The sequence below is a fragment of the Atractosteus spatula genome, chromosome 17 (genome assembly GCF_055471065.1).
Source record: "Atractosteus spatula isolate fAtrSpa1 chromosome 17, fAtrSpa1.hap1, whole genome shotgun sequence".
In the NCBI taxonomy this organism is placed as follows: domain Eukaryota; kingdom Metazoa; phylum Chordata; class Actinopteri; order Semionotiformes; family Lepisosteidae; genus Atractosteus; species Atractosteus spatula.
The window spans coordinates 15,042,140-15,070,023 of NC_142722.1; positions in this window are offsets into that span (position 1 = coordinate 15,042,140).

A 27,884-nucleotide genomic window follows, 5' to 3' on the forward strand; every position below is an offset into this window, starting at 1 on the left:
TCATTGCTACAGGTAACAGTAAGAAAATAAAATATTGAAAGATGCTGACAAAGTCAACCCAGAGAGCTATTTCATGAACAATACTGAAACAGTGACTAAAGGATATACGTGGAAAGTGTATTGTAAGTAGGTGCATACTTATTGCTGAAAGTAATATTTTATTCATTAATAACCTGCTGTGGGTATATGGACCCCCAGTGCATTTACACAGACATTATTCTCGACACAGCTGGATGAGATCCTCCCATCACTCAGCTATAGGTGAGCAAAATGAACAAGATGGGCCAAATAGCTCGTCTCATTTGTAACCCACTTTAAATTCTTATTCTAAAGCTTGCTATCAGTCCATTTTGGCTGCGGGTTTGGTATTGAAAGTTGAATTTTAAAATAATCCTGGGAAAACTACGAAGAACAAACTCACTACTCCTTCGTCAATGTGTGTATCCTCTACGGGTTCACTAGTGGTCCTGGGGTTTGCTCGTGTGAGGCTGGTGTTGTTTTACAGGACCTGATAAAAAGTCAAATAAGCTCCATAGGGATGACACGGACTCACTCGAGTAGAATTCCTTGGCAAATTACTGTAGCTCGATACCGGAAAAACATTTTTTTCCCCCCTGGGAGCGTGTGGGGGTGCTCAAAGACAATAAATTCCTACATTTATTAACTCTCTGAACTATCCCTAAACTGAACCATCAACGCGGTACTAATGTCAACGCACCAGAAAAAATAAAAACCAGAAACGACTGGCGGTTACTCTATCGTCGAGGTAACTCTACTCCGAACTGATGTCATTGTTAAGTGTAAAGTAGCTGAAACCTGTGCTGCTGCGGCCATATCCCATATCCCAGTCTCCGCAGGGAAAGCAAATCCGCAATTGCAACAGCTCACACACACACACACAAAAAACGGGATTTGACAACATGGCGAACTTTTTCTGGGAAAAGCGTATTTTTGGACAGTGAGAAACTTGTCAACTCCTTGGGATAACAGTTCACACCAAACTCCCTAAATCGCTCCACGGTTAAAACAGGCGGCGTAAGAATCGGATAGACTGTGCCGAAGGTGGTTTTCTTTTTTTTTTTTCCGCTGTGAAGAATGTAACATAGAATGAAAGTTGCCCGTTGGAATAGCTGGATATCAAAGAACGAGAAAGCAGGATGGAGAAGCAAGCAGCGAGACGAGAGAAGGTAAAACAGCACTTACAGTACACGCTACCGCTGTGTCTGCATCGTTTGCAGGGACATTTACCGACACGATTTTTTTTTTTACTAACTTTAGAAACTACACGGGCAAGTATTGTCTCTGTGGTAAACTTCCTTGATCTCCCGGACACACTTCAAGAAACGTCAGAAGGGGGGGGGAAAGTGTCTTTCTGGCATTATCTAAGTATGTGAGGCTAAAAACAAAATTTAAACCGATGTCTTGCAGGGACGCTGAATGCCACTGATATCTGCATTGTTCTGAGTAACTCATTGCCTGTTGTGGTTCTGGATTGTATAGGTAACACTTACAGTACATTGTGACAATTTTTTCAATTCTTTTCCCCCAAGGACTGTCAGTGGGAGGTTCATATTAACTATTCGTGCACCTATATCGGTAAAGTTGTTTGGCTTTATTTACTGGTTAGAGCCGATGGCACAGCAGGTGGTGTTAATTAATAAGGTAATTTGTTAGAGTGAAAGGGGGCGGTAACAATTTATGGGTTTTATCCCCTCGTCAAAATAGGCCTCTGGCGAAGACTTTTTTCATTGCTATTTTTTTCTTCTGCTGCTCTCTCTTACTCTGTACGAAAGCGGCTGGGATTGATTCTAGACAGCTAGCTTTATGAAATTCATTGAAATATCCAACAAATCGTCGGATTCAAAATTGTGATGCGTTCAGTAGGAATTTTGCATTGTAGTAGAACGCATCAAATTCTAGTACTATTTCCAATATAATATAGGATTTCACTTAAGGTGTGCATACTGTGTATGTAACTGAAATAATGTGTTTCACAACACGTAATTCAGTCCAGCTGCCTGGACGTTGAGATTAGAATGTAATGTAGAAACTACTACTAATATAATGTTTTCTTACTAACATGGCTAACTTACACACAACCAGTGGCAGATTTGTACCATTTTTATAAGAGGTAAAAACAATGTAAAGGTAGGGTACTGAGATTACTTCACTGTCTACTTGTTATATAATTTAGACAATTTCTGTGCCTGTAAAACCAGACGTTCAAACATAATGCAGTGCACACTTAAAACAGAATTTACATTTGATAACCTTGGGCTTGGGTGAAGCAGGGATTGTTCTAATCAGCTTGCTCAGTGTCTAACACAGTTTAACAACTGTAAGGTACAAAAGCTTAATTTTCTACCCTGGATTGTTCTGTTGAATTACTGGGGGACTGTGGCTGAGGGGGGTTGTATTAAAACTTCAGCATCCTCGCCAGTCAACTACAGGCCTGTCTCTAGCTAGCTAGTTAGTCCTGGGTTCAATTCCTGGGGTGTTATCTGTGCTCTTCTTCCCATGTTTGCGTGGGTTTCCTCCCACTTTCCAAAGACACGCTGGTAGGTTAATCAGCTTCTGTAAAACTGGCCTTGGTGTACGTGAGTTTGTGTCTGTGTGTGCCTAGTGATGACCTGGAGTCCAGTCCAGGGTGTATCCCAGCTTGTGCCCATTACTTCCTGGGAAAGGGTTATGGGCTACCCCAAATTGTTAAGTGGTTAATGAAAATCTGATTATCAATTGCCCGGAACATCGTGGTGTCACAATAGCTATGGTCTGTTATGGCCAAAATACTGATTTGTTTTTAAATGTAATACTGTAATAAAGTACAATATTTGACCTGCTGAGAATTCTTTGATGAGTCATTGTCTGTTTTAACTGTATTAGAGGTTTGCTAAGACCCATGGCAGTCATCTTTAAGCAGAGCCTCAAATCTATCAGATCTCATAGGTGTCTTCAGATGCCAAATATCCCATTTATCTCAATGAATAAAGCCAATGAATGTGTTAAACGCTGAGAGCTGATATGAAATGAAAAAAGCAAATCTTAAGGTTATTCAGAATCAGAACTAGAAACCTCTGTGACAAATCTAATTATTTGTTCTCTGAGCCCCTGGAGACTGTTCAGAAGCCCTATTTTTTGTGATCCCCATACAGACATCAACAACTAAATACGTGACCTTAGCTGTAGTCTTTAATTACAGTGTGTCTGAAAATCCAGCTAAGAATAGTTTTAGAAATGCTAATGGTAATTACATTTTATCAAATAATCCCGATAAATTATAGACACTATTAAAAGACTGCTAGTTGATTGATTGATTGCAAGCTCACAAAAAACAATCTGAAAGCAGTTTTTAAAAATGTTAAAAGCCTCATTTTACCGGTGTTTTTTAAGTAAACTTAGAAATGTAGACAGGAAACGTGCACAAGGAGAGACCAGACTGCTTGTGTTCTTCAAGCTGTGACAGTGTGGATTAGCCAGATCAAAGAGGTATTGCCATCCATTAGCTAAAGCACAACCCTTTGAAGTTCATCCTGGGTGACTGATAAACTCCCACTGCATACCTATGGGATCCATTTCAGGTTTTATGGGCATCAGGGTTTTGCTGTATGCTATAGGAAATCCATTTCATGCATGTCACTTCGTAGGTGCCTGTGTGAGATGGCATTCCATTGCGCGTTCTGTATTTCCTCTTTTCCTGGCATTTCAGTCTGAGACCAAAGGCAAATCTGTAAAATGTGATCATGCTGTATTTACGGCAAACCTATCAAGTAATACAAGGGTGTTCTATGATTCATTGCTTTGAATATATTTGCTGAAACAGATGTTTGAAATACAAAATGGTGCTTACTTTGTTTTTATTTTATGCGAGTTGTAAAACCCTAGACAGGGTAAAACTGGCAATGAACAATGGGGACCTTATATTTGTTCAAATGTACGAAAGCATCGATGGATAACAAGTACGCAAACTGAGAGGCGTGCAAAAAGATCTTTTGAGCTACATTATAGGTGAAATTAAACAAAACAGTACAACACAAAATTCACTGATGATGTGGTATTTGTCACCTGACCACAGCCGTTGATTAGTTTGAATCCAGATATTAATTTTCTCTCATGCCTGTTTTGGGGGAAAAAAAAATCAAATTACAGGCATTGTTTTTGAATGTCATGATTATCATATCTGCTATCTTGGTTTCAGGTCACATAGATTCACTTAAAATGATAATCAGGCCTTAGTTTGCCGGTGCTTGGAATTTGATTGGCACATCAACTGGCACAGCAGTGCTACTGTACTTATTTGAATGAGGAATATATTTTAATGCCATATTTCCATGATTTTACAGTACAGGTAATCATTTTAAATATAAAGGACTACTGTATGTAAAGTAAATAATACTGTTTCCACCTATGAAATTGTCTGTCAGATATTTTTATACACCAGTAATTCTGGATACCACTTTTGGTTTTGTGCTGGTTTTTAATTTCGCTGTCTTCACATTAGAGCACCCAAACAGAAAGGCTCTGGGCACAGCGCTTTCCAGTGTCGCTAGGGTGAAGGAAGCAGGTGTAATTAACACTTAAGACCAAATGCAAGGCTCTGTTACTGCCACCTTACAGGATGTGATGAGAGAAACTGATTCGGCAGGATACAGAGGAAAGGAATTCTTTGCACTTGTTCACTGATATGACTTACAGTATCGCTCCTAATTGTATTCAAAACAGTTTTCAAATCAGTAAAGACCAGAAAATTCAGTTCATGACCATCCACCCAGGGAATGATAATGTTTCCTTGACCATTGCTAGGTACTTTTGGCCCTACTTTATTGTTTTACCTAGTCCTTAATTATTGATATTCATCAAAAGGACCATCTAATTAATTAATTGTCAGTTCCTAGGCCCAGAGGAAGTACAGTATATGTTTGAATTGTCTTGCATTGTCATTGACTGGAAAACATGGTTGCCTCCCTCTGTTCTAGTCAACTGAACCTGAGTCTGAATCATCACAGATTGATTTCATTCACATCCAAAATTCCTGGTTTTGAATGGTACTGATTTCCACTGCTCAATTTATAAAACACTGAAAACTTGGGCCTCAGCTAATATGAAACAGTTGCTTTATCTAACATTGATTTACTGTTTTATCAATTTTCCTGTTCTGTAAACTGTCAAGTATGTTTTTTTTCTTTTTTTGTTATTTTGAATTTGATCACATTTTAAAAGTTTTTTTTTTTACAACAAATGCCACAATATCTTGTTGGAATTATGATTAATAATAATTTGGAAATATAAGCATTATAGACTTGCTCAATTCACTGCCTGACTGAATTTTAGACTAGCGATCCTCATTGTTGGTCCTGGAGAGGCACAGAGTCTTCTAGTTTTCATTATACTTCAGCTCTTGGTTCAAACAGTTATGGAAGTAGTTTAGTCCTTGAGGTTGTGAGTTACCCATACTTTCTGGAGGGCCAGGAGTAGGGAGCAACGTTTCAGACCGTCTTGGTCTAGACTAGTGGGTCTGGAGTGAAGAGCTCTGCTGTGGAACATGTTGCTCTGGACTAGTGGGTCTGGAATAAGGGGCTCTGCTGTGGAACATGTTGCTCTGGACTAGTAGGTCTGGAGTGAAGAGCTCTGCTGTGGAACATGTTGCTCTGGACTAGTGGGTCTGGAATAAGGGGCTCTGCTGTGGAACATGTTGCTCTGGACTAGTGGGTCTGGAGTGAAGAGCTCTGCTGTGGAACATGTTGCTCTGGACTAGTAGGTCTGGAGTGAAGAGGTCTGCTGTGGAACATGTTGCTCTGGACTAGTGGGTCTGGAATAAGGGGCTCTGCTGTGGAACATGTTGCTCTGTCCTAGTGGGTCTGGAGTGAGGAGCTCTGCTGTGGAACATGTTGCTCTGTCCTAGTGGGTCTGGAATGAGGGGCTCTGCTGTGGAACATGTTGCTCTGGACTAGTGGGTCTGGAGTGAGGAGCTCTGCTGTGGAACATGTTGCTCTGGACTAGTGGGTCTGGAATAAGGAGCTCTGCTGTGGAACATGTTGCTCTGTCCTAGTGGGTCTGGAATAAGGGGCTCTGCTGTGGAACATGTTGCTCTGGACTAGTGGGTCTGGAGTGAGGAGCTCTGCTGTGGAACATGTTGCTCTGGACTAGTGGGTCTGGAATAAGGGGCTCTGCTGTGGAACATGTTGCTTTGGACTAGTAGGTCTGGAGTGAAGAGCTCTGCTGTGGAACATGTTGCTCTGTCCTAGTGGGTCTGGAGTGAGGGGCTCTGCTGTGGAATATGTTGCAGAGTCTTTGCCCTGTTACCTTAAGAACCAGCAATGTTTTACACACACATATTGTAAAATATGTGTCTCTTACCTTGTCAATTTGCTGCCTAAATCAGTTTTGCACAGAAAATACAATTTCCTTCACTTGGAAATAAAGAGAAGAATGAAGTTCTTCAAATTAAAAAATACACAAGTCCTGTATTAATAAAAAATACAAAATTGTGAGGGAATTTTGATTAGCTTTCCCAATGTTGACTTAACGTTTTTAGCAGTAATGTGCATAACATGAAAATAAATGACAGCATGACTTACAGTATATACATGTAGCTGAACTGAACGTTTGTGAATAATGCACACAATAATGTGAATAATTAGTTTTCTGGTTTGTTTCAAGTGCAGAAATAGCCTTTTCTTTATGGCAAAAGAAAATGACATCAACTATTCTAAATGAAATTATTGTTACTAGTTTCCTTTTTCCCATGAAATGCATAATCTGGACAACTGGCCAAGTTTTCAATGTGGATACAATTGGGAAAATTAGTTTTAAAATAAGCAAAATTCTAGTTGCAGCTTGGTGAAAAGGCATTCTTTTTAGTTTTTTATTGTGCAATTTTTGTTGTGTAATCATTTTTTAGCAGCGTGGCACTTTTTGTAAGGCTTTTAGTATTTTATTCTATTTTTCTTTTCAAGCTTTCAGGACATTGAAAAAAGACTGTTTGCCCCTTTGCGATTTCTAGCCTGAATAATGCCAAGAATAGTAAAATCCAGTAGCTTTTTAGATCACACAGGTCTCCTCCTTGGCTGAGACAAAAATAAAAAGGAAACACATGTCTCTGTTTAGAATTGACTTCAGTAATGCCTTTCAAATAAGCTGCTGGTTCCTCAAGGAAAAGCCAGGTAATTCAAAATGACTCCAGGGGACAGTGAGGATGATGATATTACAAAAAAGATGAAGCAGTGGTGAGTGGTGAGGATACTGCTGGGTTCCTGTGTTTGGGTATGTGAGGTGAAATTCTTTAAAGTTTGTATATTTAAATTGTTCCTTTAGGTATGGGAAATGTTAAACTTGAAAAGTGTATTTTTGCTTTTATCCAAAATATCAGAATGTTTTCAACAAATAATTTTTGTATCATTTTTTTGTCATGTTTTCAAACTACAGTACCAATGTCAATGAAGGGGTTCTTTTCATCAGAGATTATGTTCCATTTTCTTATTTTGGAATGCCTGTGCTAAACTACCATTCAAAGTGCTTACTTTTTAAAGCTTGTGCAAGAACATTATATTGATTGGCACAGTACTGGATGTATGGAGGATTAATTCCTGTTTAGGTTACAGATACAGCACTCAAGGTTTGTGGTGATGCCTGTTTTTCCAGGAGGAGAGGGACAAGAAGAGCGATGGTTTAGAGAGAGGACAGTGCATTGGTACAAAGGAGCAGTTAGGGCCTGTCACTGGAAGAGTGGGTCTCCATAGGCTGAGCTGTAAAACAGAGCACCAGGACTATCAGGAGGTGACAGAAAGGCAGGGGTTAGAAAGTTACACTCTCCACTCCGCAGGTGCCTGAACACCTGTGTAGGGGACTGGATGTTACACTGACACACCTACAGTGGTTTTTGGATTTGAAGGCCATGACACAGCTACCAAATCTTTGCAGCATTATGATACATCCCCAGAAACATCTGGAACAACTGGTTCCTTGATTTGGCTGCTTTGTTTTTTTACCACATTGCTTAATTGTACAGATTTCTGGAATGTACAGGATGCTGCTTAATTTTGCAATAATTGGCTTTTTAATCCCCACTTCAGGCCCCAATGAAGAATTAAGGTTTTTGCCAACAAAAACTGCTTGTCTTGTTATCAGAAACCCTGACAAATGCAAGTTCAAAGCTACTAGGCTGGCACACGTGTGTTAGAAGACTTCCTCTGATAATTCTCCCCTTTAGTTTAAACTATAAGGATGGGGTTAACCTGCTTTTTTTATACTTAAATCATTGTTAGAACAATATAACTTTTATTTTATAAGCAATTATTTGACATTTAATTCTACTGGCTGTGAAATCGTTCTCTCCTTCGTGCCTCAGATAAGCATGAATATATAATTTTATGTGGGTTGGTGGGATCTTCACTGACATCAGGAAATCATATACTGTATAACCTAGATAAATCAAAGCTGATCATGACAATTGGACATCCTAAATGGAATACAAGTTTATTTTGAATGACAAGCCTGTAGAATTTAGCTATGTTTTATATTTTATGAAGGGAAGACATTTTTGTTTTAATATAATTTTGAGGTTCCGATTTATGCAAAACAGCAGAATGTGTTTTTTCGGCAATATAGCAACCATTACAATAGTGAAACTACCAGGATTGTAAACCATGGTCATGACTTGGAAAACCCAACAAGACCTTGACATCTGGTAACATTTAGCATTTAGATGCTTACTGTGAAGAAAACAAAATTGGCCGTGTTTGTTCTTCAATCTCTAGAAATAGTTTTTCCTAAAATCTATTGTACATATGTATTAGTATGTAATATAAAATACCTTGTAGCTATATTGTAATTTTGATATTGCATAGGATTGCGAATTCTAGCTAGTTTTGTGTGTTCCAGCCACTTAAGAATCAGCATTCACTTCAGTCTCATGTCTTCAGAAAAATTATATATTGATTTACTAACAATCCAAGGTACAAAATCTTGTGTCAGCAGACAATGGGTTCATGGAAATACCCAACATCTTCCTAAAATCCATTTTCTTTTTCTGGCTCTGTGCATGCAGCTGTTACAGTCTTACAGCTTGCCCAGAAAATATTTTTCAGTCCAGAGATAATTGTGGTCACTCTTCTGGAGTCTTTATAGTGTAACAGTGTCATTTCAGTGCTATGGTGAGCAGCAGAGCACTGTACACTTTAAAGCATATTTTCACTGATTGCAATTCCTCTTTTTTCTTGTAAAGGTCTTAACCAAGATCTTGTAAAGGATCCTGTGTAAGATTTCTATAAGCCTGTGCCATCTATTTACTATGTGTCATATTATTACAGTGTCTGCTTTAAGATATTAATTAGAAGATTTACATTTAGTAGATTAAAAACACCTTTTTCAGGGAGGGCCTCTTCTAGTTTAGTGCTATTCAGACGTACTCACCTTACTACTAATCATTTGAGGTTAAATTGCTGTGGAAAATATTCAAATTTTGTGTGTTGTGCCAGGAGGGATAATTTCAAATTGAAAAACCAGTCCTAGGCAGCATCTGTACTAGAGCACCAGTACTGTGGCACTACAGTGTTAATTCTTATGTGGAGAGTTCTGTGTGTTTTGTGATCCAAAATGTATATTCTAGTTGATAGTTTTAAGGGATTTGTGTATATACAAATGGCTGTCTTGAAAACTGCAGTCAAGCCCTTGATGTCTCTCAACAGTCCAACATGTGGCACAGGGCTGGCCAAGCAGGGAGTCCTGAAGAGCCACAATCATGCAGGTCCTGTGGCTGTCCCAAAAATCATCAATTTGTAAACACTTGCAGCAATTTTATTGTTACCATGAAGCAGGTCAAATGTTTAAGTAGGAGATTTGACTAAATGGAACCATTTACTGAGGTACTAAACTGATCAACATTGAAATCTATTCTAAGTCTTTGCAAATGAATGATTTAAAAGAGACCTACATGACCTGAATAGTATTCTGGTCAATCGCTTATACAAGTGGGAGGACTGGAGGGTACTTTGAAAGTACTGAAAGTACTTTGCTCAGTTTGCAACAGTAAAATCTACAGTAGCCTCTCAGTCGAGAGTCTAGAGACTTACCCACTATACTTTGCTGCTTTTGGTTAATATATACACTTTTTTAAAAACAAATTGAAGTAGAGATGTGTCTAATTTTTCAAAATCCTCAAAGCATAATGTAAATTTCCAATTAATGTCTTAATATGTCAAATACAAGACACTTAATACCTGCGTACCGAAAATTGGTTTTGTTTACGATATTTTCCAAGAATAATCCTCTTGTTTCTACTGCTATGACAGAAATCCAGTCAGCATTGCAATACTTAGAAACAAATTTCTTTGGCAGAAAAGACCATTTCTGGGGGTGAAATAAAGAGCCAATGCTCTGTTCAGTCGTGCAGTGATTGTGGTTAAAGGTCCTTTTCTGAGGTCATTCTGTCCGAAAAGAACACATTGCCATCCTTGACAGAAGCAGAAATCGAACATCTGTTCATGGAAGTTCAAATCGTACACATTATGCGTTTAGTTGATTTGTCATTTGGCATACTCACACCCTCACTGTTTTCTAGGCTTTACTGATGAGTGACCTGTGTGCTCACAAGCTGACATACTACCTCTGCTGAATGTCTATCCAAGCTTCTATCACACCTGTGACACTTCCTCCTTTTCCTTGTCTTTTATGTTTTTAAGTGAAGATCGTTTTTTCAAGGGAATTGAATGTGAATTTCCAGGAATTGCAGAGAAAACTGAGCCATGTCTTCCTGTTAGCATCTTTCTTTGTGTATTGCTTGTTTGTTGACATGGATCTGGAGTGTATCACATGGTGATTGGAGGTGAATGATCCAAGTCTGCTCACAACATTGGTATTTTGTTACAAAACAAGTACATTTCATGTGCCTAATTTTTCCACCTTGTTTTCTCTAGTGTGGAATACCATAGGATCTATAAAGACCAGTGAGCCAGTTCCAGAGGAAGTCATGTATACCCAAGCTATAATACTACCTCTGTCATTTGCAGCATCATTGGCAGCTCCTCTCTTTCTCTCCACATTTGCCTTTTCATCACTAAACTGAAGGTTTACTTTATCTCATTTGTCCATACAACTTTGTTCCAGAACTCTTGTGTCTTGCCTTTCTGTCTTTAGTGAATGAGGATACTTTCACTTTTGCGCTCTGGAAATTGTCTGCAGTCTCTGGCTGTTATTTTAGGGTTTCTGTGTAGTTCTAATGATTTTTCTGTCATCACTTGCTGGCATCTTTCTTTACAACCTAGTCTTTACCGTGTCTCACCTGGAATGGAGGGATGGACATTGTTCTGAAACAGCTGAACATGTATGCAGAATAATACCCAGAAACACAAGCTTAAATTCTATACCTTTGCCTCTCATATTAATATTTTGGTTTGAACTACAAATCTCATTAATGCACAGCAAAAATGACAGTACGCTTCTTTAAAATAAAAAAAACGGTCACCTAATGGATACATTCACATCACAAATGCAGTACTGTTATTCAGATATTAAGCACAAAGCCTTTTGTATCAATTTTTTTAATTTACCAAAAAAATAATCTTACTTATTGTACTTGGTATTCCTCATTTTAGTGTTCTCTACATGAACAAATTGTTGTGTATTTCCCTTCCGTTAATATAACGGTATTGTTGTATTGTTTCCTCAACCAGCATTAATTCAAGCAAACAGGACTTAAAGTGCTGCTGTTTCTCTTTGAAGCTGAATCGAAAATAATATTTTAGTTATTATATTCACTGCAGATCTCTTGTTCAGTGTGTAATTGAGGTATTGTATCTCTATTACTGTAAAATTCCATCAATAATAATATTCCAAAATGTATCCGTTCTGATTCGCTTGCTTTCTTGTGCATGAACTCCTAACTTTGGCACAATAAAATGTCCGCATTTTAATTTATTTTTCTACATAAGATTTAGTTACTGTTCCCCCCTTTCTTGCAGTGGAGAGCTGGAGACTGAGTTTGGAGCTGAATGCTAAATGCTTTAATGAACAAAAATGTAGCGCTGACCAGCGCTGCCACAAAGCCAGGGCCATTAGCCTCGGTCTGTGTTGTCAGGCTGAGCAGAGCTAACACACACAGCTGCTGTTTTCTTCTTACTCACTGGAACACAGCGTATTAAAGGCTGTCTTGAAGATTGAGGCCCTAGAGGGGACATGATCCAAATATTCAAAATTCTCAAAGACATTGACACAGTCAACCCAGAGAACATCTTCAGTGTCAACTGTGAAGCATGAACTCGAGGTCGCAGGTGGAAGTGCCTTCAGTTCTAAGGCTCGTTTTTACACACCTGGGGTGTGGAACAGGCTATCCAGCTACTGTATGTTGTTGAAGCCAAAACCATGGCTTCTTTCACTCATCTGGCTCAATGAGATCATTAGAATTAGCTACTAACTAAAAGGATAAGATGGGCTGAATGGCCTCTCATTTGTAACTTTTCTTACATTCTTGTGAGACCTTGCATGGTGACCACAAGGTGGTATTTTAAAGCTGGACTTACACACTCTGCTGCCTCTAACAATAACAGGATGCACAGCTGCACCAAACTTAAACTGCAGGCACTAAAGGTGAGGAGCTAGTAATCTGCCTAGATGTAACCAGAGGTAGCTTTCTTGATGTGTATTTCACACGCTTAAGCTGCAAAATTGATGTAGTTTACAAGTATTAAATGAAACACCTTAACCAGAGAGAATGTATGTTTGTTTTTTAATCTGTTCAGCGTGCTGTGTCTAGGTTCTGGATCTTGTGTAACCATGTGACAGTGTGATTATGGGCGTCTACGATTGTAAATTAGAAAAGTATGCAATAGAGCTCATGGGGGCAGGGAACTGGAACTTTTAAATTGGGCCTTCACTGTGATTGCTGTGTAGCTCCTTCTCTGCTAGAGAGCATGAACATCCCATTGGTTTCCATTCCATCCATTACTGAATTGAACTGCTTATATGAACAAGATGTCAAGGTGCATGATTAATCAAGTGCTAATTGAAAAATACCTGTAAAACTATTTAAATATAGCCCTTAAGGATCTATAGTCCTGTTATAGCATACTGAGGGAATGCAGTATGTTCTACTTCATTTATTTACCTACTGTAGATGAGATCAGGCATAGATTGATTTTCAAAAATCCATGCAATAAACAGAATAGTGTTGTTGAATTCCTTCTTTATCGAGCGACCTACTTTTTAAATAACTGTTAAAAAGTATCATTATTCATATAATAACACAAGTGAAGGGGTCAGAGTAGAGAAATGACTAAGTTCTCGTGCATTTAGGGTTTGGCATTGTCCTGTGAGGACTGAGTGTTTAGGATTATTGAGTCTGGGTGGATGTGCCTGTGAAGCCATCAGATATCATGCAGAAGGAAAAATCCTGAAAAGATCATTTGTACATTATACAGCATGGAGACAGTTTCATTTAATTGTTTTTAGCGGTGTGCTATCTTTCTCATTCCTTATTCAAAAACATATTTAATGTGATAGTAACCAGTGGGTCAGTCATCAGGAAAACAGACAACCGAATGAAAACAAGGTTTCTGAAGTCATTTTATTTGGAAACTGTGGGTTTTGTTCCAACCAAAACAGCTGACATGGTTTATTTTAATGGCTTTGGTTTACTGTAATAGTTACATGTTTAAAATACTTTTTTATAAGCTTACTAGTGTATATTTTGAATTTTTGTTTGTCTTGTTACAAGATGTTTTGTGAAAGAACAACTGGATGGCACTGTTGGACGAACCGATTATTCTGTGCTTCTGTCACCTTAGTTACGGTCTCTGAAGTTTTGACCTGGTTGGAAAACTGTACACGTTGCACTTGTTGTGAAAGAAAGAGACAGCCTCCAGGTGCTGGTTTAGGGGTCAGCAGCAGCCTTACTGCTGGGTGGGCTTTGATTCTGAGCAGACTGCCTCCTCTTCAAGGGGGTCTGGCTGTGATCACTAAATTGAGCCCTGTAGTAGACCATGCAACCCCCACTGTCGGTCTCCCCAGGGGCAGTGCCAGGCACTCACTCCAAGAGCAGGCTGAGCTGTGTGCCTGGGCACTGGGGCTCCTGTGTGCTGGAGCAGTTAGCAGAATGCTGCCTGCACTGTAAGGCTCACCCACTCCCAGGGTCCTTACAGCCTTCAGTAGAACAACAACTGCAGGCACTTACAGTGATTTCAGTGGGAGATATACCCTTCCCTGCCCTAATCAAATTGGCCAGGACGTCCTCCTCTCGTTTGTAACCTTTGTTATGTGCTAATGTTGTCACGGTCCTGTGTGGCACTGTGGTTCTTGGGCATGTCCAACATTGAGTGGTTAAAACAGGTGCGCGTGTTGGAGGAGCTTGTCCACTGGTCTGCAGACTTTGCAGGGACTGCAGCCATGAAGTGAAGAAGTTAAGCTGTGGGAACCTTGAAGTGCAAAAGTATCCATTCATTCATTTCTCAAATGCTTTATACAATTCAAGGTCACGCGGGGTTCGGGGCCTATCCTGGCAAGCAACGGGCATAAAGCAGGATACACCCTGGACGGGAGGCCAGTGCATCACAGGGCACACACAAACAAACACGCACACGCACAGAGCCCATTTTCCCAGAAGCCAGTCTGCATACTAGTATGGACTGTGGGAGGAAACAAGAGCACCTGGAGGAATCCACGAAAACACAGGGAGGACATACAGACTCCACAGGCCAGGTCTGGAGTTGAACCCGGGTCCCAGCGCTGTGAGGCAGCAATGCTAACCACTGTGCCACCACAACCAAAGGACCCGAGTCCTTAAAATCTGCATTTAGTGTTCTTCTGCATGCATAGTCTATTGCTTAGTGTTGATTCTAGGCAATAAATAACAATAAAGTGATGTTAAGAATTTGTTATCCTCCTTCATCTGTGCAGTTATCTTTACGTATTGTCATGTAGCTGAGATAATTGAAATGTATTTATAATCTAAACCACAGATGCATAGGATACTAAAGGCTCAATCCATACCTTACAAATAAATGAACAGTCCTGAAAACCTTTCATCAGAGGAAGTCAATAACAATATATATATATTTTTTTCAAATTTTGATTTTGGATTTAGATCAGTCATAATCTAAGGTACCAGTTGATCTTAAATAATGAGGTAAGAGCTTGGTAGGAATGGAAACTAGAAGAGATGGGTTTGCCAGGACCAGATGGGTTTGCCACCTTCTCACATGCAGCCTCCTAAGTGAAAAAATACACAACTCCTGTAGTTATTTAAATACATTAAAGTAAGGGGATTACAGTATCAGGGAAGCCCACCAAAAGCTATGTCCAGAGTGCTAGATATGTTTCTACTAGAACTAAAGAAGAATCCAACCCAAACTAGATTAAATATGTTAATCTAATCGGGGAATCTTGTCTACATCAGGTTCAGAGTCACAAGTGGAAAATTAAGTGTGAAAATTAAGGGTGGGGTCATCTCATCTCATCTTGATGGTAAAACAGGCTATGTGGAATTCTGAAGTTAATTGCAATTCTAGATGTTTTTTGTAGCATACTTGTGCAGAGCCACTGCCCTGCAGGTTTTATAACAAACTCAGTGACTGAAGACCTGGAATTTAGATCTATTAAGTCAGCAGTTGATTAGGTTAAGACATAAAGAACTTAGGTAAAAAGAAAACCAGAAGACTCAGTGTCTCTTCAGGACCAGGACTGAGGGGCATTCTTTTAACCATATTTACGTACTGAATATAATACCAAAAGGAGCAGTGAAATAATGAAATGAACTAACGTATGCACGGTATCGGGTTGCGACCCACTACGTTATTTGGTAACATCAATCAGGGAAATGTGAGTCACCAAGTATTCTGAATTAATGACTACTGATGTTGGATTTTCCATTCAGTTTCCTCAAAGAAGAGTAGCTTTTTTATAGTTTCTAAAGTTTTTGCAGATTGTTTTTGGCTTCGGGTTTGAAGTTAAAATGCAGATTAGCAACATTGTCACATACTCAGGTTTGACCCACAGTCTGTTACAACATTATTGATTGGTAGATAATAAATATATAAATTGAATGGGGCTGGGGCCCACACGGAGCCCTGTGGTAGTCTGCTGGGGCCTGTCTTCTCCACACACTTGTCCTGTGCACAAGGACTTGTGTATCATGAAGTAACTCTTGACTACTCTTGAATACTCTTGACTTCTTTCCTGGTATTCGTGGTGTGCCACACAGTGTTGTAGGAAGCTCAGAGGTCCAGGGCTACAACGTCTGTTGTCAGGACCTACTGGAGGAGGAAAGTGCCAGTACTTGGTCACACGTACATGTTTAATTTAAAATTCCACTTGGTTGGATATCCTAAGGATACCCTCTGTGGAGAATTAAGCGCTCAAGATCCTTGAATTTCTGTAATTATTGTCTAAAGCTTATTTAAAATTCTACTAGTGTTGTAAAAAAGTACATTGTTGTACTGTAAAGTTTTAAAATTTCTCTGTTAAAAATCAAGAAAGAAACTAAGCACTGAAATTGTAGAAAGTCATTGTAACTTGTGCTTCCTAGATTTATTTAGTTTGGTTTGTGTCCCAGAAAACAATAAGATTTTTATTTTTAACAATACTAGTGGGCTTTGTGTCAAGAGGTATCCCATGTTTTCTGTAATGTTTTAATCTTTTCATAGTAAATTTGAGTTATCGATGAAATGAATTAGGGGAATAATGATTTCTTAGTTAAATCATCCAGCTAATTTTTTAAACACCCACTGTGGCAATTGAGTAAACTAGTTAGTCTGCACTGGCAGATTTTTCTCAAACTCAAGACAAATATGCAGTTGTGCTGTCAGTTGAACAGATGGCCCAATTCATAAAAGAGAAATGCTGGCAGAACTTTTTACTACAATTGCAATACTTATAAACTTGAGCTATATTTTCTTAGCTGTTTTCTAGTCTTAGTCTCCTTCAGATGACGTGACAGTGAGTGAAGTTATCTGTTCGGATTGTATCTGATTTTCATTTTTAAAAGCCATTTTTATCTGTGGTCATTGTGAGTGAGCCATGTTTTCAGCTTGTGTGCAGTTGAGAGATCTGCAGAAAGCACTGCAGTGGACTGCAAGGAGAGGAATGAAACTCACTCGGGTTTAATCACTCGGCTGCTGCTCAGGTTGGCGAGTGTTCAGTCCAGTTTGCCTTTAGCAATGAGTGAACAACTGCAATAGCAATAAAGCACTGCCTTTTGTTGTTCATGTCTGGCTGTTGTAGTTGCAAGGGATGTTCATATGTTTGGAGTTTACAAGACTCCTTTCTATACTAAGGATGATATTCAGGCCACACCCTTACCCACACCAGGTGCACCACACCAGAGAGAGCTGCTGTATACTACATATAACACACTCTTCGTACCGGGGATCAGCTCCTCTTCCTTTGGATACTTACAGTAAAAGCAGTCGTTATCAGTTGTTAATGTCACTTAATATTATGCCAGGAGCCGGTCAGCACTACTTTAGAGAAACATGGGTGTAGAGCGCCGTGTAATGAGGACTGGCTGACCACCTCAAGTCTACAGAGAGGTCTGCCAGTTGCAGGCAAGGATCCTGATGTGAGAATATTTATAAGGGCAGCATGGTGGCATGTTTCCAGGATCCTGAGCTCAATTCTGGCCTTGGGCGTACGTCTGTGTGCTGTTTGTTCACCTACTCTCTGCATGGGTTGTGGCAGGAGCAGGAGGTTCGAGTTTGATAAGCTAGTCTAAATTCCCTCGTTTTCTGTTACCCTTTGATGGACTGCTGGCCTGTGCATCTGTGGCCCTTTGCCACAGGCTCAGGATAGTAGGGATCCTCAGTGTGGGCAGCTTTAGATAATGGAGGGACAAGTAAAGAAGTTCAGAAGAAACGGGGCTCCTGAATGGCTCAGCCAGTAATGACACTCGTTCGAAGTCCAGTTGAGGTCCACGGTCAACATGTCACCAGTTCAAGTAATATATACACCTCTTGGGTGAGTCATAATACAATCCAGATATCCTCCAGATACAAGAAATTCTATCATCCTGTCATTGATGTTCTCCTGGTAAACTACTGGTATCCAATTGGGCATAGTGGTGAAATGGCCTTCTCTTGCTCATAACCCTTCTTACATTTTTTTGTCCCAACAGCGCTCAGAGTGTCAGAGGTATACACATTCAAAGTCTCCTTAAGCCCTTGCCAGCCTGTTGAAGCAGTAAGCAAAACATCTGTACAGAAATGCTAACCTGTATTATGATCTCTTAGCCCACATTCGGTTGGTACAGTAGTTGGAAGAAAGGTCTGTGATGTTGCTAAGTTTGAATACACACTGGGGCTCTTACACAATCTATGCTGTGTTGTACTCATGAACTGGCAAGTGGTTTGGTATTGAAGAAACATGTATGAAACCACTCTGTGTTCAGTATTGAGCTATGCTAATTGGGCCATTTTCAAGAATCCGGATGTCTGTGTTCAGAGATTAACCGTTGTCTGATTTGTCTTTGAACCATTAAGGTAGTATTCAAGTGAGTGGTCTCACACGTACTGTGCTTTGTGGGCAATTCGAAGTGCAACGACTGACATGCTATTTATATCACATGCTGAAATGGAAATTACTGCGAAACACATGTATTACATTTGGATGTGTGAAAAGAATTAAAGTCCCCCAACAGAAATGTCTATTTTTAATCTCAAATAACTGGCATAACTATAACATGATGAGCAGTATAAACTGAGTGACATACGGGTCTGTGGGATTTGTAAAAAAGTATTTGGAATATGCTGCTTTAAAGTATTTCTTTGGGTTATGCAAAATCCCGTTTCTCTCATGTTCATCATGATTTTATTGTGAGATGATGTAGTTTATATGGAAAAAATGGTTAAATAAATTGCATTTACTTCAGTATTGTTCTTTTAGAATTGAACATGCAGTTGTGAGAATAATCCGTGACATATCCTCCAAAGTCAGGATATGTTAGAATGAGGAAAAAAATATCATTTCCAATGCTTTTCAGTAATGCAAGTTTAATAGGCGATTTTGAAAGGATAAGTAAAACTAGAATAAATTTCATCTTCTAGATGTTTAAGATCACAAGGTCACCAAGTCTACAATTGAAGCTTTATACTGGCGATTGCATGACCATAGTTATTTATTCTCCATTGAAAGGCATAGAAAGCTATAACTTTGCAACTTTGTTTTTCAATGTGATCGAGTGCAACAGGTCTAAATCTAAAGCAAATGTGCTTTATTAATCATGAACATTGAGCTAGAGTTCATATCAGTGGTTATGATCCCAGAAATTCTTTGCTTTTGTTTTCATTTTTTTGGCAAACCATATTCCCCTGTTAACCATATTACTTAACCATGTTAACCACATTACTGTTGTGTAGGTTCTCCTCCAAGGACCTTGTCACTGGTGCAGAGAGGCTGTGGGTGTGGGTGGGGTACACAGGAAAAACCAGGGGCCTGTGGTCGGTTGGGGTGTCAGGAGAACTGTATTAAGGTTTAATGATTGTGCTTAAAGGGCTTTGAAGAGAATGGTGCAAATGTGCCACAGGTTAAGTGTACTTTTTTGCACTTACCGTAGGTTCAACACAGCAGTCTGCAGTAGTCTAGTTCAGCCGTTGCTGATTAAGTTGTTTGTTTACATAGGTAGACACAGAGATAGTGAGCGAAACACAAAAAAGGAAGAGAAATGCCTGGTCTCATCAGTTTGTGGTTAGAGCTCCTGGGGGGTCTGGTAGTAAAAGGTTTATTGTACGGATTAGATGGGTTTGTTTGAGACTATTGAAAGGAGAGGCGTGATTGGCACTCCTGAGGAGTCTGCCAAGCCACCACCTGCGGAGCAGACTGGCTCCATTATGGAAGGGAAGACAGGGAGGGGAGACCTCCCGGGAAAAACTAAGGTTGCTGCTGGAAGAGGTGTTAGTGGGGCTGGTAGGAGGCGCTCACCCTGCAGTCTGTGTTGGTCCTAATTCCCCAGTATAGTGACTGTGTCAGAATTATTTGATCACGCTTTTATTTTCTAACACATCATTTTGTGTTTATCTACTCTGAGAGATATCCGTTCTTGTTATCTGGACCAAGCTTGATTTCTTCAGGTGATAATGGCCCACAAGATACAGTACTACAACTTAGTGGTCTCCTGGCTGGGGAACTCCAATCTAAGTTAAATTCATACTTTTTGTAAGTGCCCCTGGAATTTTTTCTTTTGCACAGGTCAGAAAGAGCAGTCTCAATAGTTGAATGACACTGACAGAGAAAAAACAGCAGCCACTTTTCCTCCTATCCTTTTTACTGAAGATGTAAGAAAATCACAGAGAGCAGGCACGCTATCACTGCAAAGACAAACAGGAAATCTTTTGATGAGGATTGAAGTTCCAGAGACACTTGCTTCAAGTCATTGTTGATTTGTAGGGTCTGCTTATTGTTCGGCAGATGGGCGCATATCTGCAGTGACTGTACTTGATCCTATGAGCATGTGCAAAATCGACAGAGTGCAATAATAAGATAAGGAAGGTTTGTTCCAAATCAGGAAGAGCATGAAAAGCGCATCTCCCCAATACCGTCACCGTAGCTGCTCTGAGAGACCACCCAAGCTTTTATTGATACCCTTTGTCTGGCTTTGCCAGTAGAGATAAGCACTGATGGTCTCATAGCTGTAATGGTCTGATAGTCGGTATGATGCCCTTTTTAATGCAATTCTCTCTTTTTCCTCCATTTAAATGCTTATTCCTGCTTTGCAAATAATTTTATATAAATAATTATAGGAGAGCAAGTGTTTTGAGAATATTTTCAATCATACATATCAATGATATAATTTTAATGATAATGATGAACTGTGATTTTAAATTAAAGTGTGATGTCATTATTATATGCAGTAATTTTGGTTGTGAGCTCGGTTTTGCACCAGGTAGTACTCAGAGAAGCTGAAACTGGGTGTTATTGCAGGATGGCATAGGACAGAGTTTTATTAAAAGTAAAAGTAGACATAAGTAGACAACTTATAATAGCACAACTGTTTTCATAATGCACAGGCAATCTATTGCAATTTATCCTCCAGGCTCACCCAACTGCACCCCTAAACAGGAACAGTCCCAAAGCGCCATCCAGAGATATACTTGTGTACTACAATGGGGACCTAACAGAGGTATAACAGGAGTCAAGAGAATGTGTCTGCGACTCCCGCTCCACATACACCCAGCTGTTGGCTTCCTGGAGACATCTTCCCCTAGATTCCTTTACCCAAAAGAAAAGGCGATATGTTCCTGGAGTGGCAAAACCTCGGATTTTATTGTTGAACTTCCTGTGTAAGAGAAATATATAGTGAATTACATGCATGTAAAGACTTTAAGTGTAAGTCTTTTTTCCCCAACTTGAGGTGTTGTTCTCACAGGAGAGGAATTAACACAGATCGTAGAAATATTTATGACATGACATTTTAACAGCAGTGGTATAGAGTATGTTGTTTTGCCCTACAGCAATAGAAAGTAAGGAAACATGGCTCAGTGTAAAAGCCTGGTCCAGATGTTGACATTAGGCCCCCTTGACAGTGTGGAATTGTCCTGCGGCAGGAGACATGGGCATTGACGTTGTGGAGTTCACATTGCCTAAGGAGCAAGTGAGTGACTGAGATCGAACCCTGACGGGGGTAGGGTAGTTATATTTCATGGTTATATACATATACAGTATACTGTATAACTACTGTTTCGATAAGACAGAGCATTGAAAGTGATCTCACTTGTGTAGGCTCCTACTACAAAACATTCTACTACATCATTCTTTGTTGGGTATTTTCACCAGTCTTCTCTTAACTTTGTTTTCCTTCTGTAAACGCTTATGGATAGTCCATCTTACTGGCCAGTTAGAGCAATTAATTATCATGACTCATTCTGCATGTAACCATTTTCTTTCCCTTAGAAGCTGCAGATAATAGTAAAATCTTATTTGAATTACTCTCATACTTTCAATAGCTTTGCTTTGCCTGTCTAGTTTTTAAGTGCACGGAGTGATTTTTTGGGGTGGGTGCTGGGCTCGCTGACAGTAAGTGTTAGCAGCTGTGAAACTGTGCTCACAGCCATGCAGCAGCAGGAGAGGCACTGAAGACATCAGGAGAATACGTTTGTTCCACCCCTGGCTTCTCGTGTTTGTAGGCTGAGTTCTTTTTTTAGAGCCCATTCACTTTTCTGGTGTTTAGTCTTGGATATGAAAGATTAACTGGCGTGCAGATCACTTTGGTCTTCTACTTGTTTAAAATTAATCCAGGGATTACACTCATCCCCCACTTAATATATGCATTAAATTCTCATTGTGTGATTTCATTTTTTCATGTAAAAGCTTATGATACATTCCCAAGGTGTAGAAAATCGCTGAGTATAGCTATTTTCACCCTAAAATATTGCTATACTGTACATTAATGTAATAACACTCCTGTTTATTTATTGTATTTGTTCTGTATTGACCCACTCAACCTGTTACTGTATCTGTATTACTGCACAGTAGTTAATAACAGAGATGTGTTATTACAAAACAAAAACATTGCTTGGTATTCTAACATATTGTGATTTTACTCCATCGACACATTTCTTATGGTTATTCTTTTGCGAATAAATGATTTGCACAGGTGAGGAAATGTCTTTCCATCGTGTCTTGTTTTTGGCAATGGTAAATGGCCTTCTAGCCTTTGTGATATCACAGTCGCTAGAATCACCTGCAACATGTTTTGGGCTCATAATGCACAAAATAAGGAAGATGTTAACAGATATAAGTTACACTGAGATCGGTAGATGAAAATGATGAAGGTGTCGTGAACAAATGACCCAGCCTAGCATTGTGGGACACTTGACATCACACGCAGATGAATCCTGCTGACGAGATCCGAGAAGATACAAGAACACACAAGCACCAGAAGAATGCTTACGAAGACCTGCCTCATACGACTGAATATGGAGCTTGTTTTGTGAAAAAGGGTATGTAAATACACACCTTGTATGAACAAATACGCATAAAGCCATTGAGTATGGGATGAATATACAACCAGTTTTTTACACAGTCTTAACCCTGTCTGGCAGAATTTCTTTCCAGCCGGGAGCGATGTCTTCCAGAATGACAGGGCCCTCGCCCTCAGAACACGTGGTGTCGCCCAGTAGTTCGATGAGCCTGACACCGATATGATCAATTTGTCACGGCCTTCTCAGACACCAGGCCTGAACCCAGTCAAGCATTGATGGGATAGTCAATCAGTTTGCCTAAATGTCCAGTTGACTTATTGTTGAGTAAACATCCAGGAGTTGCCAGGCTCTCTCATTCTCTCATCTGCGTGCAGGTCGATAAAGCTAGACAGGAACAGAATATTGTAAACATCCGTCACTTCATTTCTGTCTGGTCAAAATTAATTGAGTCTGGTTACAATTTGGTTTTCAGGACTAAAAACATTGCATTTCAGTCTGTTTTAATTGCAAAAGTCCCATCATACAAACAACATGCTTGTCAAGCACTTTCATGTGCAGAGTGTCTGACCTGTTGAGCTGTCTGGGTTGTGTTGTGACTGCTGTGGCAGAGGCAGTAATGGAAATAGCTTAGTCTTACAGACAGCCACGTGCAACTGCTTTTGTTGTTTTTGTTTTCTAACCTTTGGCAGCAGTTCTGTTTAATGTGTTGTGCTATTTGCAGAACCTGCAGTCTACTCAAATTATCCCCAAACCTAATAATTGTAATAGTATGTGTTTTTAATGCAGCATCAATTGCATTAGTTTCTTTCTGACTTTACAGCAAAGGACCAGTGGATTTCTTGCAAGGACAGATATAATAATAACTCTGGGTAATTCATTTTATTTTAAATTTGGATTAAAAGTGTTTAATTTCAGTTTTTTGTCAAATCATTTTAATTTTTCTTTATCACAGAAAAACATAAATCTTACTTATTAGAACCCAGCTTGGATGATGAAAGTTACCCATCTGAGTGAAGTGAAAGATTTCAAATTCCAGAGACTGACAGAAATAGCACACAGGTACAGTACCTTACTGTACCAGCCACCTAACTCACAGTCAACAAAGTTTGGTGAATCCAGAAAAAAGCCTTGTTTTTCCGAAACAAATCTAAAATAGACTTTACCTTTGAAGTGAATTTGTTGTACATGTTTTCTTTTTGTTTTGTAAATACATATAAAGAGTTACAGATTGTTTAAACCGTATTCTTTCCAGATTTGGGGATACTTTGAGCTGACAGACAGTGTGTATCATGTTTGTTGGAATTAACAGCAAATGTTTTTTCATCAAAAAGAAACAAATGCAGAAGCCACGAGGAGGATGCAGTATTTTTTTCTTTGTTGTTTAGCTATTTATTTAATAAATGGCTTATTGGATAAAATTATGATTAATTAACAATGGATTGAAATGTTCATCTTAAATTAAGATAGATTTACAGTCATAGTTATGATCACACTGTGAAGTTGGAAAGTGCTTGGAAAGTAATAATGTTTGCATGGGATTTTTTTATTTCAAGAGATCCAAGTGCTTCACAGCTCAGGGAGAATGTGACATACTGTCATTGATGGTAATAAGGTATTTCTTGATTTTAAAGGACCTGTATTTGTGCTGAAAACAGTTTTTCCACCTCTGCAGTGCAGCAAGTCTCTACCGTCCTTCTATTATAGAAATTACAGAAAGCTGTGACTTTACACAGTGGAAGTTCAGAACCTTGTAGGACTATTTTTACTTCATTATCAGAATACAAACATCCACAATTCACAGGTCATGAACTCTAGGTTTCCCCCAGGAGTCTAGAGTTGTATTTACCTTTTGATATTGTTGTTGATCCGAAGCCAAAGAATTGGGTTGTTTTCATTTTCAGAAGAATTTGATTTAGACTCCCCTGACCTGAGTCAAGTGCTAGGGGCAATGCTCTGGTACGAAGCTGCCTTCCCTTGTAGCTTCTTCATCTGCTTTTGCACATTCGGAGCTTTCATGTCTGCGGAGAACCATCCCTGGCTTCTGACTTTGGGACCTCTGCTAACATATTGAAATGCTAGCTCTTGCCCTTCCTTCGAATCCCAGGGCAGTCTGCATCAGAAAGGTAACAGATTGTTTGAATTACCACTGCTGCCAGCTGTTTGATGTGAGTCTGTCTAACCCTCTGGAATACAAGTGTATTACAGAGGGACTTTGATGTGTGATTAGGGACAGGCTGAAGTTACTCTGAACAAAAGGCAGCTGTAAATTACTGTCACAAACAACATTACAGTAATAGCTAACATATAAAGGCTACTGTGTGGTGCCTCATAGATTTTTGTTTAAAGGTGTTTGTTGAAACATAGTACATAGCTGAGTATCATACCAGAAGGACAACCTTTTTGTGTAAGCATTTTCCTTTGTTTCATACACTTTATTGTCTATTACAAATGATATAATCTGTGCCTAAGATATATTCTGTATATAGCCCAGTACTTAATATAATTTCGAGAATTAAAAATATTTAATTGTGGGTGTTTTTTCTTAGAAAAATATGTCTTTGGTTACATTAGTTAGAATAGCTAATGGGTCTTTTTTATGAGTGTATACAAAGATGCATTCTGGAACTGCACATAGGCAGGAATTGAGTTGACCCCTGAGTCACAAAACGTTGTGGGAGGAAGCAGCTGTAAATCAGCTAGCGGACTTATTGTTTTGCAGCAGTGACACCTAAGAATATAATTTCCATTCAACAATTTTGGTTAATAACCCAAGCACTAATCACAGAAATGGCTAACTTTTAATAATATGTTGGTTGTTCGAAAGCATAAAATACCAGAAATATGTTGGCTTCAGACATCATATGCTCTGCTGCATATAATAACAAAAGGGCCCATTGGAATCGCCATGTGTTTGTGTAGTGGTTTCAGATATTTCACAAGCATTAGAAAACACATGACTATTTTTAGAAAAATGGCAAATGGAGCAGAATTCCAGGTTAAATGTAACTTGATGAATTTATATTGGTGCGCGTTTGTGTGGAGAGTAATTGTGAATACACACATGACCGCGGTACAGTATATTAGAACAATGTCAGGCCATTTTTGTCCATGTAAATGCTGTAGTGACATCAGATGTTTAAAATAATAAAACAGAGTTTTGGTTTGCCAGGTCCATTCAATTATTTCAGTAGATTAGGCAGCATCTAGGATACAGTTGAAGCCTAGTTAAATTAATACAGTTGAATTAGGCTATGAAGAATTTATTTACCTGGAATAAAGGTCTGTCCTGGTCGAGGTTATCACATGCACGGTGTCAGCTCAAATTGTCAGCTGGCCTGACAGAAAATAAGTCTAGTAATGAGAACAAATTGCTAAGAGTGACATCTGCTGGTGGGTAGCAGAGTCTGAAAAATATAAAGAGAAAGACCACATCTTGCAATGGGGTCTGACCCTTTGAGACTTTTGTTCGCTATTGCTTCAGCCTCTGGTTTCCTGGTTCCCAGACTCCTCTTGTTCTACAAAATGCTCCTCAAAGATCCCAGCTCACAACGGAATGTGTTCATTTGAACATTGTTCAACAGTGTATTCTAAAATAGTACACGTTTCTGGATATTAGGTCAGTGTTACTTGTTTTATAAAAGAAGCTGCAGTAAATGCAGTAAGTTGACTACACAACCCGTTTCAGTGTGGTCCACTGGCCTGTACCATTCAACATCAGGGAGGATGATATTCAATTTACTGTATGTTTTGAACTCACCAGATGAATGAAATGGAGATGGAAAGTGCATTTTAAGGTATTTCAGGATTGCAACCTACATTTTAGCTTTTGATTAATTTTATCTGCTCTTTCCAATTCCATGTCTTCTCAGATCTGCAATCTCCAGTCAAAAAAGTAATGTAAAAAAGGCCCATATAACTGTTGTATTTTTAAGATCTTGTCTATGATCAAATCAACCCAAAGTGTACCACTTTACAGTTTACAGTGTACGTTATGTTATTCTAAGTTAATCTGCACAACTAGAAGTGGAGCTACAGTACTTGAGAAATCTAGCCCATTCTGCTTCATTAGTACAATTTCCACAAGAAGTTACATCTTGTAAATCCAGAAGAGAATCAGAATATTACACAATGCACATCTTATTTTCTTTTACTGTGAGCCAAATTATAATTATGATTTTTATAATTTTTGCAATAAAACTGTCCTTTTTTTGAAGGTCACAAACAATGATTTTGATCAGTAACAGCACTTTATGACATGACATGACTTTAGACACGACTAAGAAACTGGGATCACAGATTTTACTTGTAGACAAAGCCAGAATATTTGTGACCAGCCAATTAGAAAGTACAAATATTTTTTTAACTGGAGACAGCACTGTGTGCATTCTGAGGTTTTATTCAAGTCCTCTCAGCAGTTCAGCTACTTCCACGATCCAGTTACTCCTAAATCTGTCTATTCGCAATTACACAGATGAGAGTTTCATTATCAGTGATTCTTTTCTGTTTATGCATTTCATGTTATGCAGTGGCCAGTAACTGGCAAACTGCCATTTCTGTAATGGAGATCTTAAGGCATCAATGTTTTTCACCCACTGTTCAATAGCGCCAGATACTCAGTTCTTTAAAATGAGAAAATTGCGTACTTATATGGAATGTTTAGATTTTCCAATGTCCCTATAAAGGAAACAGAAGATCCCATTCACGTTCTGGTATTTAAGTGAAGGAGATGAATGGCGGATAAATATCTTTTGAGCTTATGAACTTGTCATATCCTCTGATAATCCTGTTGGTTATGATCAGTGTATGGTCTGTGTGTAGTCTATAATGCTTTGGTCAGATCATTAAAGCTTTTGAGATTGTGTGCAATTCCTTTTTGAATCCCTTCTTTGATTATGAGAATTGTAAACTCTTTCCAGCCACATTTGCAATGTTCCAGAGCTGATGAGTTAATGGCAGAACAGTTGGCTCCAGTGGCACTCTGCAGCTGAG